Genomic DNA, 11,573 nt, shown 5'->3' with positions numbered 1-11,573 from the left:
AGATCAAGCTATCCCACTCCCTATCATCCTGGTGTGCTCCATGTGCCTATCCAATTACCGCTTAAATGTTCCTAAAGTGTCTGACTCCACTATCACTGCAGGCAGTCCATTCCACACCCCAACCACTCTCTGCGTAAAGAACCTACCTCTGATATCCTTCCTGTATCTCCCACCACGAACCCTATAGTTATGCCCCCTTGTAATAGCTCCATCCACCCGAGGAAATAGTCTTTCAACGTTCACTCTATCTATCCCCTTCATCATTTTATAAACCTCTATTAAGTCTCCCCTCAACCTCCTCCGCTCCAGAGAGAACAGCCCTAGCTCCCTCAACCTTTCCTCATAAGACCTACCCTCCAAACCAGGCAGCATCCTGGTAAATCTCCTCTGCACTCTTTCCAGTGCTTCCACATCCTTCTTATAGTGAGGTGACCAGAACTGCACACAATATTCCAAATGTGGTCTCACCAAGGTCCTGTACAGTTGCAGCATAACCCCACGGCTCTTAAACTCCAACCCCCTGTTAATAAAAGCTAACACACTATAGGCCTTCTTCACAGCTCTATCCACTTGAGTGGCAACCTTTAGAGATCTGTGGATATGAACCCCAAGATCTCTCTGTTCCTCCACAGTCTTCAGAACCCTACCTTTGACCCTGTAATCCACATTTAAATTAGTCCTACCAAAATGAATCACCTCACATTTATCAGGGTTAAACTCCGTTTGCCATTTTTCAGCCCAGCCTTGCATCCTATCTATGTCTCTTTGCAGCCTACAACAGCCCTCCACCTCATCCACTACTCCACCAATCTTGGTGTCATCAGCAAATTTACTAATCCACCCTTCAGCCCCCTCCTCTAAGTCATTAATAAAAATCACAAAGAGCAGAGGACCAAGCACTGATCCCTGCGGCACTCCGCTAGCAACCTGCCTCCAATCCGAAAAATTTCCATCGACCACCACCCTCTGTCTTCGATCAGACAGCCAGTTACCTATCCAATCGGCCAACTTTCCCTCTATCCCACACCTCCTCACTTTCATCATAAGCCGACCATGGGGGACCTTATCAAACGCCTTACTAAAATCCATGTATATGACTGAATGAACTGGCTGTCTTACGAGGATAGGTTGAACAGATTGGATTAGTTTGCACTGGAGTTTTGGAGTGTAAGGGGTGACTTGATTAAAGTACAAGAGATCTAGAATGGGCTTGACAAGATGGACATGTCCACCTTGCAGTGTTGCAAGACTTCAATACTTTTATACTCCATTTCCCTTACAATCATGGCCAACATTCCATTTGCCTTCCTAACCATTTAGAATCATAGAAATCATAGAAACCATAGAAACCCTACAGTGCAAAAAGAGGCCATCTGGCCCATCGAGTCTGCACCGACCACAATCCCACCCAGGCCCTATCCCCATACCCCTACACAATTACCCGCTAATCCCTCTAACCTACGCACCTCAGGATACTAAGGGGCAATTTTAGCACGGCCAATCAACCTAATCCGCACATCTTTGGACTGTGGGAGGAAACCGGAGCACCCGGAGGAAACCCACGCAGACACGAGGAGAATGTGCAAACTCCACACAGACAGTGACCCAAGCCGGGAATCGAACCCAGGTCCCTGGAGCTGTGAAGCAGCAGTGCTAACCACTGTGCCGCCCAATTGGCTGGACCTGCACGATTCATGCATGAGGGCATCCAAATTCCTCAGCATTCTGCAGTACCATCCATTTTAAGTAATATTCTGCTTTTCTAATTTTTCTAAAGTTGATACTTGCACATTTTACTCCACCTGCCAAATCTTTGTCCAATCACTTAACCTATCTCTATGGCTCTCTATATCCTCACTATTTGCTTTCTCACCTACAGTATCTTTGTTATATTAGCAAACTTGGTTACAGAACATTTGGTCACTTCATCCAAACTATTAGTAAATGTGTGCAGCTGTCCCACAGATCCCTGTGGCACTGGTTTGCCAATTTGAAAGTGACCAATTTTCCCCAAATCAGTTAATCAATCTTTGCCAACCTGAAAATTACCCATTTTCCTGGATATTTTTTGTTAGCCAATCTTCGATCCATGCTAACAAGAATAATGTGGGGCTAGAGGGATGGCTTTAAATTAATGGGACATTAGTACTGGTTCTAGGGGAGCTGGAATCTGTACAGGCCTAATGGCTTTAATTAACTTGGCAGTGGTGTGAAAACCAGAATGTAATACTAGAAAGCAAAACAAGGCGTACGGAATTTAGAGAGATAGATAGTATGAGAGTTGGAAATAGTTAGGTATTAAGTGCGACCAGAGTAAGAGGTCAAAATTAGGTTGTGTGTGCATGTATGAGTGTGTGTGGAGTGTGGTAAATATGATTGCTGAGCAGACATGAGGCATGTGGCAATAACAAGAGACCTGACAAGAGGACTAGGGACTAAATATTCCTGGATACAAGGAGCTCAGGAAAGATAAAGCAGGAACAGCTGTATTGATCAAAAAAATCATGACCAATGCCAGAGAGAGGATGTCCTGTATGGACGATTTGTTTAGTTAGAGCCAAGAAGCAGGGGCATCGGCATTACAGTGTTGGGTGCATGCTATAGGCTACCAACTGGTGCGAAATGTGCAAGGATTGTTAGGTCACTGTAAATATTTAAGACTGGGTTCAACAGCTATGATGAGATGCTGAATAGGTTTGGGTTGCTTTCCTTAGAGCAGAGAAGGCTGAGGGGGGACCGGATTGAGGTGAAGAAGATGATGAGGGTGGATAGAAAGCAAGTTACTTGAAGGGTCAATAACAAGGATGCATAATTTTGAGGGGCAGGAGGTTTAGAAGGGATTGCAGGAAAACTTTCACCCAGCAGGTGGTGGGAGTCTGGAATGCATTGCCTGGGAGGGTAGTGGAGGCAGGAAATCTCACAACTGTTTAAAGTACGTGGATGAGCACTTGAAATGTCATAACATTCAAGGCGATGGGCCAAATGGTGGAAAGTGGGATTAGTTTAGATTTAATGCTGTTTTGTCAGTGCAGAATCGATGGACTGAAGGGCCTCTTCTGTACTGACGCCATGATAGATGATTTTTGAGTGACAAGGTAGTTAAGGGCTATGGGGGGCAGGCAGTAAAGTTGAGTCAAGGGTACAATCAGATCAGCCGCCATCTTATTGAATAATGGAGCACGATGGGCTGAATGGTCTACGATCTTATAAAATTACAAAAAGGTGCAAGAATTATTAGCAGGGAGCTTCAATTATATAGATTGTTATAGTGATAGTCATTTTGCACTGAGTAGGAATTTCAAGTGACAAAGGTAAGTAGGAAAATAAGTTGCGAAGAGGGCATAAGGAGGTGGCAAAAAGATATAGAAAGGTTGAGTGGCCCAAGATCTGGCAAATGGAGTATAAGATGGGAAAATGAAATTGTCCATTTTGACTTGGAAAAAAACCCATCTAAATGGAGAGAGATTTCAAACATCTGAGATAGAGAAATCTGGGTGTCTTAGCGCATGAATCACAAAAAGTTTAGTATGAAGGTACAGCAACTAATTAGGAAAGCTAATAGAATGCTATTTATTCATTGCGAGGGGAATGCAAACTTAGGGAGGTTATGCCCAGTTGTACAGAGCATTAATGAGACTACCTCTGGAGTACTGTGTACAGCATTGGTCACGTTATTTAAGGAGGGATCTAAGTGTTTTGGAAACAGTTCAGAGAATGTTTACCAGACTAATATTGCAATGAGCGGATCTTATGAAGAAAGGTCGCACAGGTTAAGCTTGTACTGTGGATTTAGAAGAGTACGAAGAGTTGACTTGATTGAAACATACAAGCCCCAAGGGGTTTTGACAGGATGGATGTGGAGAAGATATTTCCTCTTGTGGGAGAATCTAGAACTAGGGTCACTGTTTAAACTCTCTTTCTGAAAAAGCAGTCAAAATACATAGTCTTTGAATAGATCCTTGGCAAGGAAGGTTATTGGGGGTAGGCAGAGTGGTTTTCCTAGGAAGTGTGGGGAACTTTGACATCTACCTCGGATTAAAGTTTGATTTAATCATAAACCCAGAAAAGCACATCCAAATACACCAACTGTATGAGAGACAGGAAGAATTTAGATATGATTGATTCTGCAGCTGCTTACATACCAAGGCATTTTAAAGTATAGATTCAGATGTGAATATATTAAAAATGATCAACCCGAGTCAAACTGAAAGCCTCAGATTCATTTATGTACACTATTAACCACAAAATAAGCAACGGAACAGAAACAGCAGAGAGGGCGAAAACATAAGGCGAGTTTCCAGGAGACAGGATATTTCTCCCCTATAGTAAATTTCCATGATCCATTGAAAAGGTGCATATTTTAAATAGAAATTCTCAAACAGCAAGTCAAGAACATATTCAGACCTTCACCGTGAAGTCAATTTCCTGAATATATATTTTGTACATTTGCCTGACATTGTTCTGCTTTACTGCTTCTGAAAATGGCTGAAACTCACTCCAGAAGTAGAGGCTGACTACACTAATTACACATCCCTGAAACAGACAACTGTTGTTAAAGAAAATCCCTTGAATTTCTCAATGATGGATCGTGGTGTTAGGAAATGATTAAACATATAGATTCCTTTTTTAAAATGGAGAGGCAGGAACTAAAATCTCATTACAGGATAAAATCTGGAGCATGGCAGCTTTGAACAGGCTCCCAGTCCAGGCATGTCATTCAACACCTGTTCATTGTGCGCAACTTTGAAAAGTCAGAAATGTATCTTAATAATTGGTCAAAAACTTAAAATGCTGTTTATAAAGTCAAGTGAAACCAGATAGCAAAAAAGGCTCACGTGGGCAAAATTTTAAAAAATGATTAAAAGCAGTTAAGTACCTTACAAACATACAGTAAATGCACTGCAATTGGTTATGCAAAGAGGGACTTGTTTACGCAAATCAAGACTTGGTCTAATGCCACAAGACGGCAAACTTGACTGTAAACCAGCTTTTAAAAAAACTTGTTCGACTGAAGCTGCATCCATCATCACTGTACAAATGTGCCGATAGGAAGAGTGGCAAGGAGCATTAGCTCAAAGAGAGTTCCAACACAACAAAACACTGGTAGTTGTAGGGGGATGAACACGTCTAAACACATTCAAAAAAACATTTCCAGTGGATCAATCCACCAGAATAATTTAAATTACAAATGTTACACAGCAGTACTGAATAATTACACTTATATAAATATGGGTTGGGGAGTGAACAAGGCAGAGGAAGCTTGCCCCAGTAACTGAAGGATCAAGTGCAATTCTTGGAGATGCAGGCAGGTGAGAGAGTGAGAGTTAAAGAGGGAAAGAGAGAGAGAGAGATCAGGAAAGGTAGGGCCATAAGGGGAGTTGAAAACAGGGTGTTGCTGGGCTGGGAGTCAATGTAGCCGAGCACAAATGTGATGACTAAAATGGGGCAGAGTTAGGGAACCAGATGAGAAAAACATGGAATCAGGAAAAACACATGCATGCGCACACAGGGCCTTAAACAGAAAAGATGAGATCAACTGCTATAACTCAATGTGAAGTTAGGATTTTCCAAGTCTATTTAAGGTAGGGTAGGTTGAGGTCCTGGGCAAAATGCTTCTTTCCAACTGTGTCAGCAGCTTCATACATTCCAATAGTGAATCTACAAATAACTCAGGAGAAAATTCACGGACTAAATCTAAAGTTCATCATTTCTGTATAGCTGCCAGTGAAAGTAACAGATGCGGGGTAGAACTAGTCACCAGAACACTTGGGATAAACCCAAAATGCCACAACACTGGTGCTTTGGAATCCTTCATTTATTTTAAATTTATGGTTACATGAACAGAAGACAGATTCACTGCAGCTACAGGAATACAGAAACATGCAAACACTGGATTTGACCCTGCCCACAATCCTGAACCCACGTTACCAATTTATGCATTCTCTAGTACCAACACTTTGTAAACCACTTAAAATAATACTCAGCACTTGCTCCAAAACTAGTGGCGTCGTGGGGCGGAAAATACAGACTGGCTCCACCCTAAAAATATCTTTTACCATCTGACTTTCACTCCTGCACGGAGCAATGGTATGCAAATATTCACCAAATCTGTGAGCACTCCCTTTCAGGTTTCAGTTGAAGTCTTAACAGACTAGATTTATTCAGAATATATTAATTACAGTTCAAAGGTGACAGCATGCAAAGATACCAGCCAATATCCTCAACCAGTTAAGATGAAATCTATACTACTGTCATTGGAAAAGTCTATCTATACATCACTATTGTGCTAAAGGCGATGTGAAATGGTTAACCTTTGATCATTAATACCACTCTGATAGACCATTATCCAGAACATGTTAAACACTAACTGGTCACACAATCCAGTTTATCAATGGGACAGCTAGCAGTTCAGAGTGCAAACAATCCTACTTGTACAACAGTAAAAAAAAATGAACTGTTTAAGATCAATGTGTTAATAGTTCAAACGTCAAAGTAAACACTAATAGCTGCTTAGAACACATGGTTTGGGGAGGGGGGGGGGGGGGGGGCGGGGGAAATCATCAGGAATACAACAATGGGTTCTGCCGAAAAAATTTTCCCAATCATTAACAATAAACAGGCAGATGGGCGAGAGAGTCAGAGTCAGAGATTTACAGCATGGAAACAGGCCCTTCGGCCCAACTTGTCCATGCCGCCCTTATTTTTTTTAAAACCCCTAAGCTAATCCCAATTGCCCGCATTTGGCCCATATCCCTCTATACCCATCGTACCCATGTAACTATCTAAATGCTTTTTAAAAGACAAAATTGTACCCGCCTCGACTACTACCTCTGGCAGCTTGTTCCAGACACTCACCACCCTGTGTGAGAAAAAATTGCCCCTCTGGATACTTTTGTATCTCTCCCCTCTCACCTTAAACCTATGCCCTCTAGTTTTAGACTCCCCTACCTTTGGGAAAAGATATTGACTATCTACCTTGTCTATGCCCCTCATTATTTTATAGACCTTTATAAGGTCACCCCTCAGCCTCCTACGCTCCAGAGAAAAAAGTCCCAGTCTATTCAGCCTCTCCTTATAACTCAATCCATGGATGCCTGGATAGTTGCTCCAATCACCTTGTGCCCTCTGGTTCTTGCACGGGGTCACAATCTTTGCATCATGCATATTTTGGGGCACTATCCCCTTCCTCTATCAGGGAAATGTTTGGGCCAATGAGTTCAAGAAATAGCACAACTGAGTTCTGCCCATGGCAAACAAATTTCTAGCTTTGTTAAGCTCAACTATGGGTTCAATAATCAGCTCTGACAGCTAGGTTTTTTAATGTTTAGAGCTTCCAAGGTGCCATGTTCTGTCCAGAATATAACACTGTTCTGCCCATCTCCCTAATGTTTATTGCAGTCAGTGACAGCCTCGTCTGCCTTTACTTTCAATGGAGCTGGCTAACATCTGTTGCTTTTTGATCTTTTCATGCATGAGGGGTGGTGGTGCAGTGGTATCGTCACTAGACTAGTAATTCAGAAACCCAGGGCATGCTCTGGGGCCTGGTTTTTGAATCCCACCACAGCAGATGGTGAAACTTGAAAATAAAAAAATAAAAAATCTGGAATTAAAAGTCTCAATGACCATGAAATGATTGTTGTAAAAATCCATCTGGTTCACTAATGTCCTTAGGGAAGAAAATCTGCCATCCTGACCTACTTGATGGTATGATCGTTTGAATATTGGGGCAGGCTTGAAGGCCTACTCCTACTCCCTATAACCCCCCCGCATTTACCACAGCCAATCCATCTAACGTGCACAGCTTTGTGACTGTGGGAGGAAACCTGAGCACCTGGAGAAAACTCTCAGACATGGGGAGAACATGCAAACTCCACACAGTCACCCAAGGCCAGAATTGAACCCAAGTCCCTGGTGCTGTGAGGCAACAGTGCTAACCACTGCGCCACTCCAAATGTTGTTGGCTGTGAAAATATCACTCAGTTCAAGGGCAACTAGAGATGGGCAATAGCTGTCAGTGACTCACATCCCCAAAATGAAATTAAAAAATGCCCCTGACATTCCATGTTGAAGGACATTTGGACGTGCTGGCAGAGTTGTAACCAGTAGTCACTGGCATACTACCCAGTCTGTTACACTTCACTTGGACCCCAAGTTAGACTCATGCCTAAATGTGTCATGGTTCCAGCAATTCAACTAGTGCCAAACAGTGCTTTGCAGTCCTTTGGGCATAATGCGGGAGGGGGGGGGGACTGTTTTTTTTTAAAGATTCATTTATGGGATGTGGATATCACTGGATAGACCAGCATTTATTGCCCATCCCTAGTTGGCTTTGAGAAGGTGCTGAGCTGCCTTCTTGAACTGCTGCAGTCAGAGGTGTAAGTACACCCACAGAGCTGTTAGGGAGTTCCAGAATTTTGACCCAGGAAGTGATATATTTCCAAATCAGGATGGTGTGACTTGCGGGGTGGGGGGGGAATCTCAAGGCGATGTTCCTTCTAGATGCAGTAGTTGTGGGTCTGGAAGGTGTTGCCTCAGGAACCTTGGTGAGTTCCTGAAGTGCACCTTGTAGAATGATACACATGGCTGTCACTGTTAGTCGATGGAGGAGGGATTGAATGTTTGTGGAAGGGATATCAATCAAGCTGGCTGCTTGTCCTGGATTCATCCCGTAAATGAATTTTAAATAACATTTCAATGCCAGAGTGGGTGTGGCAAGACCCTCCTGCCTCAGTCATCAATAACTTGGGAAAGATAAGTGAGGACAGACTACTTGAACTTTGCTGCTTTCATGAGCTTTATGTAACACTTTCTTTCAGAACAAACCATGCCATGAGGAGCCCTGGGGGCATCCAACATCAGCACTAGTTGGAGCCAGACATGACCCTTTGAACAGCATTCCCAGCATATGCTCTTTGATCCAGATCACTCCCTGCTGTGTATGAGGGTGAAGATGCAATCCTTGAAATTTTTTTTCATTCAAATCAGAAATGCCATCCTTGTATTCTCAGCCAACCCAAACATACAGATCTGTGACTCCATTGAACAGGCACACTCCCCACAAACACTAATCGACAACACTAAGCTCAACATATAGGAAGCAAACGCAGACTGATTGCACAAACCAATGTCCTAATGATGTTAGGGGTTATGGGATTTAAACTAAAAGGCCGTGGATTCAAAATAACAACAGGTTTATTGAAGGATGTTCTCTGCACTGCACAAAAATACAAACAAACTAAAAGCAGGAGCCTTTAACATCCCAATGATATCACCATCAAATCACATGGCCTGCTCTTAAAGCAATCACACAACTAAGACATACACCATCCTCCCCCTGGACTTCGGTGGTCAGGACAAGTTAGTACAATGCTGTATGCAAGATCACTAATACACTCGACAGTATGAGAAAGTGGATCAGGAGAACATCTATTCCTTTAGTTTTATACGACTTTCTGGGATTTGGCTGTCTTTGCACGATTTGAAACTTCAGTAGACACTTCCCTTGGAACTAATTCTAAATCATTCACGTGGCATAGACATGATCAGGCAACTCAAATTCCACTAGGTCTTCCGTAGTAGTACTGTATTTACACCACTAGGGACCAAAGAAGTTGGTACTTCTGGAGATGATTTGGAGAAATCAGTTTGAGATTATGGTAATTGGTCAGCATGGCGTTGCCAAACTAATTAATCTTTGGTTTGAATCATGCAAGAAACAGGATCAGCTTTTGCAAAAACTATGGCTGGTACCTAGTTCTCATTCACGGCACCAACACAATCTCCTTGTTGAAATGAGCATTGCTTTGCCTTCACTTCTCATCTAGCAACTGAGGTTGTGGTAGATGCTCTACTACCTCTTAAGTTTCTGGAAGTAATAAATTAAAAGTGGTTCCCAAATTTCTCTTCAAGAGTAGTAATGCAGGTGAGTTTTAAGTAGTCACACGAGTAGTGTTTCTGTAAGATGTCAAAAAGCTATTCACATGATGTGATAATGAACCTTGCTCTTATGTTTCAAGGATTGTACAGATCTTTCAGCTAATGTATTGGCTGATAAGGTGCAGATTTTATATGCCGTATACTATTTACTTTGAAGTAAACCGTGAGCCATCACAACCTGTTTCAGTTTACCAAATCTTGCAGAATTTGGGTCAAGTTTTTCAATGGTTTGTTCAGATGTAGTAGATCTTCTGATAACTTCTGGCCGAGTGTGCACCAAATATGACTAAGAACATACAACCTTCAAACGGACCAACAAAATCTACATCCAATTGTTGCCATGGCATTTTAGGCCATTTCCAATAGTGTAAAGGAGACAACTGTGGTGTATTTCTTATTCGTGCACAGGATCGACACCGTCCCACTTTTTGTTCAATCAGACCCAGCCACCAAAAATAACTACCTGCCAATTCCTTCATCCAGACTATATCAGGACGAAATTCTTCCACATAGACTGAGGATTGGTCACTCGCTGGAAGGCCCATCTGTGAAATGCTCATCGCTTTTTTGACTTATGGGGAGTTTCCAACTTGTGGAACTTCATTCCCGCACCAAATTGTCAAACCTCTTTAGCAGCCAGTTCCATCAACACTGCGATTTCTACTGCTACCTTTAAAGCCAAAGCATGTTTAGTAAGCAATCTTCTTTGGGTAGCTTCGTTTTGGAGGTCACAAACAAGACGATCTCGAAGAGAATCTTCTAACGATGCACCAAACTCAAGTATTGTGCCAGCTTTTTAAGGGTGCCACAATTGAGCAACGCTTTCGCCTTCCTTCAGTGGAATCTGAACTGTTCCATGATGATCAATGGCTTTGGAGAGTAATGTTCTTCAAAGGATCTTTGTCAAGTCGTCACAAGTTTTGCTTCCTGACTTTGCTGGATGAACCAAGCCCTGGAGGAAATTGAAGGTTTTACTTCCCATTATACAGAGAAAAGCTGGTATGACCAGCTCACCTGCAATTTTATTTGCTCGTACAAAGCACTGAAAACACTTGTCATATGAACTCATTGAAAGGTCCCATGGACCCGCCATTTCTTTTGTAAGCACTAGCGACTCGAAACACTGGCATTTTTATTTTTATTTTACTGTTTTCACCGTACTCCCCTTTTTACTGTGGAAACGATTAACTTGATGTATTTTTTTTTCCCCAAATGGCCCCAGTGTATGGTGAAGCATCCATTCTTTCCAAATATGCCAGATGCTGCCTGGAATCACACCCTTCTCTGATCGGGAAAGAAAACCCTCTTAAAACTGAACAGAGCACTTGGTCTTCTTTCTGGCACTTCAAGCTTTAATCCTGTTGTTGCTTCTCCCAACCTTCTAATATTCAAAGTGTGAGGACCCAACAATGTTTTTTCTTCTACTTGGGATCTTTTCTCAATGTTCTTGATTAAACAAAATCCTGACTCTGGCCAGTTTTATTTTGTAATATCCTATGTTAGGGGATTGTGGGTTTTAACCAAAATAAAGGCTGCGGTTTGCACATGTAGATTCAAAGTAACACACAGGGAGATGTTCTGTGCACTGAGTACAAACTGAAATTAAAAGCAGGAGTCTCTGAAACACCCCAGTGACA

Source organism: Mustelus asterias, unplaced genomic scaffold (genome assembly GCF_964213995.1).
Source record: "Mustelus asterias unplaced genomic scaffold, sMusAst1.hap1.1 HAP1_SCAFFOLD_2278, whole genome shotgun sequence".
Lineage (NCBI taxonomy): Eukaryota > Metazoa > Chordata > Chondrichthyes > Carcharhiniformes > Triakidae > Mustelus > Mustelus asterias.
This window is presented reverse-complemented; position numbering follows the sequence as displayed.